Source organism: Marmota flaviventris, chromosome 2 (genome assembly GCF_047511675.1).
Source record: "Marmota flaviventris isolate mMarFla1 chromosome 2, mMarFla1.hap1, whole genome shotgun sequence".
In the NCBI taxonomy this organism is placed as follows: Eukaryota; Metazoa; Chordata; class Mammalia; order Rodentia; family Sciuridae; genus Marmota; species Marmota flaviventris.
Window position 1 is genome coordinate 88,434,031 of NC_092499.1, and position 7,544 is coordinate 88,441,574.

General features: G+C 42.9%; 1 non-coding gene across 1 annotated transcript; it reads left to right on the forward strand.

Annotated features, from left to right (window-relative positions):
- The first annotated feature begins 393 nt into the window (after positions 1-393).
- Positions 394-466, forward strand: Trnav-cac (transfer RNA valine (anticodon CAC)). Its single transcript has one exon. It is a non-coding gene; the product is annotated as a tRNA-Val (tRNA).
- Positions 467-7,544: the final 7,078 nt, after the last annotated feature.

A 7,544-nucleotide genomic window follows, 5' to 3' on the forward strand; every position in this document is an offset into this window, starting at 1 on the left:
CACAAGAACAGAGGAGGAAAAAGTTTATTTGAGGGCTCACAGTTTCAGAGGTCTCAGTCTATAGACGGTCAACTCTATTCCTCGTTGCTGGAGATGAGGCTGAATATCATGGCAGAAGGGTGTGCTGGAGGAAAACAGCTGGGAACATGGCACCATGAAGCAGAAAGAGCTCTGTTCAACAAGGACAATATATAAACCCCAAAGGAAAGCCCCCAGGGACCCACCTCCTCCAACCATACCCTACCCGCCTACAGTTACCAACCAGTTAATCAGCCAATCAGTTTAGTGTTATGCTAAATCATAACACTAGTCATTAGCATAATTTTACTATCCTCAACTTTCACCCTAAGTGCTGATTTTAGAACCTCCATGTAAGAAAAGTATTTAAGGGGCTGGGGTTGTGGCTCAGTGGTAGAGCACTTGCCTCACATGCAAGAGGCACTGGGTTCAATCCCCAGCACCACATAAAAATAAATTAAATAAAGATAGTATATCCATCTACAAATAAAAATATATTTAAAAAAAAAGAAAAGAATTTAAAGTTGCCTTTGGGGTTTTCAGAGCAACCCCATGGCGTGACTGAGGCGAGTATTATTAACTATACTTGACAGAGGAGGAAACCATGCCTCAGTGAGATTGTGACTTGCCAGTCACATAGCTAATAAGGGACAGCCTCCAAGGACCCAGAGCTTCAGACTGTATGTCTAGTACTCCCTGAACCATATCACCACCTCCACATGTTGCTTATCAGAAAAAAGCATTGCTTACACCCTGGATTTTCCCTGAGTCTCAGGGAAAACTCTCATGGCAACAACCACATATTTTCACAATGGAAGCAGAAGCTTATATAAAACCTAAATTTATAGGGCTGGGGATGTGGCTCAAGCGGTAGCGCGCTCGCCTGGCAACTCCTAGCTCTTTCTTAATATCATCTATTTTTTTTTTCTGTAAGTACAAAGGAAAATATCTAAAGCCAAATACGGCAGCTTTATGACTCACTCCCAATCAGAATTTACTTCAATTGACAACCCAGCTAAAAGTTATCCAAGTTAGCCGTAGGGAAGAAGGGACACAGAAGATGCCAAATTATGAGGCTATGACTTCATAAACTCAGAGGAAACTAAATCCTGGACAAAGTATCCAATCAGGCTGGATGCACAAGGAGGGGTTTAGTACATATCTAAGCTCACCATGTACCAGGTGCTCCTGGGGTATCTAAGCATATTTTATCATCTGCCTACATTCTAACTGCAGCCTTTAATAAGGACTGGGGGATTTCAACTAGAAAATGGACAAATTTTCTTTTAGGGATTAGAGCATTTCTGTATGGAGAGGTAGGTACCTATAAGGATAACTGTCACTGTAAATGTCTATAAACAAAATACTCCCAATCTATTAACCAACACATTGGTTGACACTAGAAATTATTTTGCAAAGACCACCAAAGATGATGGGCACTCTAGTCACTGCTCAATTCACCATTGCCAGGCACTGAACCAATTAAAACAACAAATGTCACTGTCCCTGGCAGGTGTGACAAGTAAAATAGAAACCATTCCATGTCTGACCCAGACAGGAGGCTGAGACTGGTCATCCCAAATAGTTAGCATGCATATATTTGAAGGGAGAGAGAATATACCCGGAGACACGGCTTCTATGGGAACATGTTTCCTGCCCTGACATAAGTCTAGCCTGGCAATTTCACACATACAGCTTCACAAATAAGGTAACAGTCTCAGTTACCCTGACCGAGGCTGGAGAGTGGACCTAAGTTCTGCTGTGTGGGGCTGCCATGTTAATGCTCACTGGTTCTCTCACTAAAGTCAGCTACAGCATACAAAGAGGCTTCCAGAATCAGGGAAAATTAGGGCTCCTGGGCTATACTAGGTAGGTTGGAATGCCCATTTCTTTTGTTTGGCAGTCCGTGCATTTCAGAGAAAGAAGGAAAGCCCAGTCACATTATAATCCAGGCAATTTGGGTCCTTGTTTGCAAAGTCTCATCCAATAAGCACCAGCCTGAGGCTTGGCCTGTGGATTTGTATGGTTGAAAGACCAACCAAATTGTTGTCTTTTTAAATCAAGGACTCATTCTGCCTATACCTCCAATTTCCTCCCTCCTGGCCCAGTAGCAAACCAGGACCATAACAAACAGGCAGCTAATGCTCTGCAGATGAAAGAATGTCAGGAAAATAAATAAATTTGCTCTCTCCTGTTGCATTCCTTTCTTTAAGGGAAGAAAACAAGAGAGGAAGACTTAGAGCTAAACACAGAGATTTTTTCCAACAACACTTATCTTGCCAGCTCCTGCCAAGAATCACTGGCTTTGAAAATTCTCTCAGGCCTGAGTACAGGATGAATCTAATGCCACGCTGGCTCTGTGCAGAGCTGCCATTGCATTTTTCAGTTATTTTCCAGTTGTCCAAAAGGAACCTGGTGTAAAATGCAAAGCACCCTGGCCAGGTGGGAGGAGCCAAGGGTACACAGAGCAGTACTGTTTCTTCCTCAAATGTGTTTTTATAAAAACCCTTTCCCAGGCATAGAAGACTTGCTTTCTCTTAGGATCTTGAATGCAGAACCTCTGGGGATGGCTCTCTGAATGGTGATTTGCACAGGTTTGCATGGAAAGTCATGCTTGAGACCCAAGAAGGGAACCATTAGCAGGAACTCCAGCCATTAGCAGAAATAGTTCAAAGGCAGTGTCTTTCTACCAAACAAGCCACATTCCCCAAAAGTCTAAAGCAGTCTGTTTACAGATGGCAAAAGTGAGGAACAGGTACAGTTAATTGATTGTCTAGGATGTTCTTTATGGTGTCGATCCTACAACCAAGACAAGACTCAAGAATTTTAATACTGTTCCTGCTCAGGGGATATTATGGTTTGGATCTGGAATATCCCCCAAAACTCATGTTGAAATCATGGTCCCCAATGCAGCAAGGTTCGAAGGTGGAGCTTTTAGGTAATGATTGGATCACGAGGGTTCTGACCTCATCAATGGATTAATCCACAAAATAGTTAAATGGACTACTGGGAGAGGTAGATCTAGTTGGAAGAAGCAAGTCACTGGACGCATGCCTTGGAAGGGTTTATCTTGTCCCCAACCCATCCCTACCCGCTTCACAGATATGAGGAACTGAGCAACTTTCCTCAACCACACCCTTTTGGTGTTTCTGCCTCAGAGCCAGATGAATCCTCTGAAACTGTGAGTCCAAACAAAGCTTTTCTCCTCTAAATTGTTCTTATCAGGTATGTTGGTCAGAGCAATGAAAAGCTAACACAGGGAGTATATCAGATGTGATTCTAGTAGCACAAGTCTTTCCTACTACTGGTAGCAGGCTCACCTCAACACAGTTTTGTTGTTTTATTTTTTAATTTCCATTCATCTGAACCTAGTAAATGTGGCAATCAGGGATTCATGAGCGTTGAAGAGCTGCTAAGTCAATACTTAAATCAGGCTCGTCACACATAATTGACTTCTTCCTCTTCACTGCCCACTTAGAGAGGATGGCAGCCAGGCAGGTGTTTTATTGTACCACTTTCTGGCTATGTTAGTCAGCTTTCTGTGGTTGAAGCAAATGCCTGAGATAGTCAACTTAAAAAAGAAAAAAAAAAGGTTTATTTTGGCTCACAGTTTCAGAGGTTTCATCCCTTGGTGACTTGACACCATTGCCTTTGGGCCTGTAGCAAGGCAGTAGCAAATCATACTGGATCACATGGAAAATGAAACCACTCACTTTATGGCAGCCAGGAAGCAAAAAAAAAGGAAGAGTAAAGGCCAGTACCCTCTTCAAGGTACCACCCCCTGTGATCCACTTCCTTCCACTAGGCCCCATTTTAAAGTTTCTGTCACCTCCCAGGAGAGCCATGGGCTGAGGAAAAGGCCTTCAACACACAGGCCTCACTGAGACATTCAAGACCCAAACTATAGCACTAGCCAACCAACAACACACAGAATCCATATCCTGGAGTCTACCTGCTGTGTCACTGGGCAGGGGTGATGAACAGCTGCCTTTTCCACGACAACATTGTTCTTTAAATTTTGGGGTTTGGTTTTGTTGTTGTTTTTGTTTGGTTTGGTTTGGTTTGTTGTTTTGCACTGGGGATGGAACCCAGGGGAATTCTATCACTGAGCCACATCCCTAGCCTTTTTTATTTTTTATTTTGGGACACGGTCTCACTGAATTGTTCACTAAGTTTCTGAGGCTGGCTTTGAACTCAAGATCTTCCTGCCTTAGCCTCCTGAGTCACTGGAATTACAAACATGTGCCACCATACTGGCTCTCTAGCTTTTAAGTCTTTGATATTTCCCAATTCTATTTTAAAATAAGGTATATTTGGCAGCATTATCAAATAAAGACTGGGGAGGAAACTCAAGAATTATGTGTACATATGTGTGCATGTGATTGTGTTTTTTTCTTCAATTTAATTTAGATCTCTAATGGCTTGAGATTTTTTTAAAGACATTTTAATGTTCTTTGTAACACAAGTTACATTTGGATAATGGGCCCACTATTTATGATTTCATGCCATCAGTAAATTTATTTCTGAGACCCTGAATATGTATGCAAAAGTCCCAAATACCTGAGTACTTTGAGTTTGTCTCATAAGGAAATGCCTTTATCTGAGGAAATGATTTACATGTGACTAAGCTCACATGGTGAAAAGAAAAACAAAGTACTTACAAATTCTCTTTATGAGAGAGAGCAGTTTGCTGATTTTGAAGGAGCACACTCTCTTGCTGGGTTGGAAATGTTCTTTCAGCAAAAGATCTTCTATTCTAAAATCACTTAAATGGGTTTAATGCCACAACACACAACTAAATCAATCAGGGTACTCGTGATGAATTGGGTTGGCACTGAATAATCACACAGAGACAGAGAAAATACCTTTTTCTTGGGGTTTAGTGACGACTCCTTGGCTCCAGCTCCCACAAGAGAAGCAAAAGAGGCAGGAGAGAGGGAGAGGGAGAGGGAGAGGGAGAGGGAGAGGGAGAGGAAGGGAGGGAGAGGGAGAGAGAGAAAGAGAGAAAGAGAAAGAGAGAGGGAGAGAGGGAGGGAAGGAGAAAGGAAGAGAGAGGGAGAGAGGGAAGGAGGGAGGGAGAGTGGGAGAGAGAGGGAGAGGGAGGGAGAGAGGGAGAGGGAGGGAGAGAGGGAGAGAGGGAAGGATGGAGAGATGGAGACAGAGGGAGGGAGAGAGGGAGAGGGAGGGAGGGAGGGAGAGGGGGAGAGGGAGGGAGGGAGGAAGGGAGAGAGGGAGGGAGGGAGAGAAACACACCTGAAGCCCTAATTTATTGAGGTGAAGACACTCCAGAAAGTTCCACCCAAATGAGGCAAGGGACTGGGTTTCAGGGGGGTATAGCCCAGTCTCATTGGTTGATGCCCACTCCCAGAGCTTCATTCGTCTGCCAAGTGGAGGTGAGATCCACCTGTTTCCACGCACAGTGGAAACCAGTCTCACACCTCCATCGCTCAAGGCTAAGGGTGCTCAGCTCCTATGTGGCAGCTCCCAGCAGTTCAAGAGTCTGCTCTGTGTCTAAATGTAAAGATGTCTTTTCTTCCTGGACCAGTGGATGTGGCAGCTTGGATATTAAGCCAGGAAATAAGGAACTTTATTGTTGGGAGAGAAGTGGGTGTGCAATTTTTTAATGTTTTGAAACAATACTTCCACATGTTTAGAAGCAAGAAATGGACTTACAGACTGATTCCTGAGCCCACACATGTGATCTCTCCCCCTTGCACATACTTGTCATACATTAGGTGCCCTTTTGCTCTTTTGTTCTGGAGACTATATTAGGTGCTCTTTTAAAAAGTCAATGCCCATCTCAGTTTACTCTTCCTCTTCAAAGGAGACTTTTTTCAGAATCATCAGCAACGATAACAAATGATGATTTGGCTCCAATATTTGCAGGACCTATGGCAGACTCTAGAATGCAGAGGTGAAAAGACAGGATCCTGAGGGAATTACAGTCCACAGAACTGATGTCCAAGTGGACAATTGGCTATGCAAGGCAGCCTGAGCCAAAGAGACACAAGAGGTATATAGGCAGAGAGCCTCCAAAGAGGGCTGAGGCCCCAGGAAGGCTTTCTGTCAAAAGACATGTACACATAAAGAAGGCAGAGGCACCAAGGACAGAATAACAGAGGGGACTCTGATGGGGTGGTGGCTTTATGATTTGAACAAAGTCATGGCTAGAAGGTGCACAGAGGACTAAGAAAATAGAGCAGTCCAGTTACATGGGTTAAAAGCATTCATAAAGGACAGACTTGGGAGTAAAGGCCCCAACTGCAGTCATCAGGAAAGCCAGGTTTGCATGCACCAAGTATAAACCAGGTGCCATTTATTATAAATTTTGATGTTATCAGTATTATTTTGGAAAATCTCAATAGAGTGGTCTGTTTCTTTGGTTTTTTGTTTGGGGTTTGGTTGGTTTGTGGCTGGTTGTTGGCTTTGGCTAGTTTGTTGTTTTTCAGGGATTTTTTTTTTTTGCTGCCCCTGGGCTTTACCTTTAGCTCCCCAACATTTGAACTTGTTATGTCAGCATTTCAGAAAAATAGAAAGGATTAGAGGCTGTATTGCTGAAGAATAGAATAGGAATTCCAAAGCCTTACCACCTGACAAAGCAGCAACACAACCCCCGCCCAGGTAAATAAAAGAAACAGTAATTGAATACTTTTCCTGACCACCTGAGGCACAGATCCAATTCTGGCTCTATTTCAAGTTGGTGTTTTACTGAGTCAATCTGCCTTTTTTAACTGGTCACTTTATTCTGATCCTGAGAGAAATACCTAATGGATTAAGCAAGCTACTTTTTTGGGATAAAAGTAGCTTATTTACATTCCTGAGGCATTTGTAATCCACAAAATGCCTTACTGTGTGTGTCCCATTTTATAGGCATTACAATGTCACAAGGTAGGTGGGGGTAGAATCATTGTTACTATTGTCCCCATTTTATGGATGAGGTAGTTGAGTTTCAAACAGATCCTGTGACTTGTCACAGGTCACCTAGGTTCAGTCCACATGTGTAAGATATCCAGCCCAAGGCTCCTATTAAGAGGCTAGATTTTGAGCCCCAGGGATGGCAAATGTGCTCTTTGAAATTTCAGAGACCAACAGGAAGGATTCCCTGACTTCCAGATTCATGAGGACTGGTCAAGGTCTTCCTCAAAATCCTGCCTTCCTCTCTATTCTACCTATTGTTTAATACTTTGCCATTAATTTCTTTAAACTTTGGAGGACTTTTTGCTCTTCTGCATATACTTTGTAGTCCACACCTACTCCAAGGAAGAAATATACCGTATTCTTTGTGGCTACCAAGTGTCAGAGCTGGATTTTACTACTTTCAACATCTGTCTTTAATCTTCCACAACACCTTTAGAATATGGGACCTGACATCTAGGTTTGACAGATGTGAAATCATGTTTAGAGCAATAAAGCAATTTGATCTGGCCAACTAAACTAGTTAACTGACAAGGTTGGAATTTAAAAGTTCCCGATTACACTAGAAGAAAACTGCCCAAATGGAGGTAGAAAATTATGAAGCAGCGATG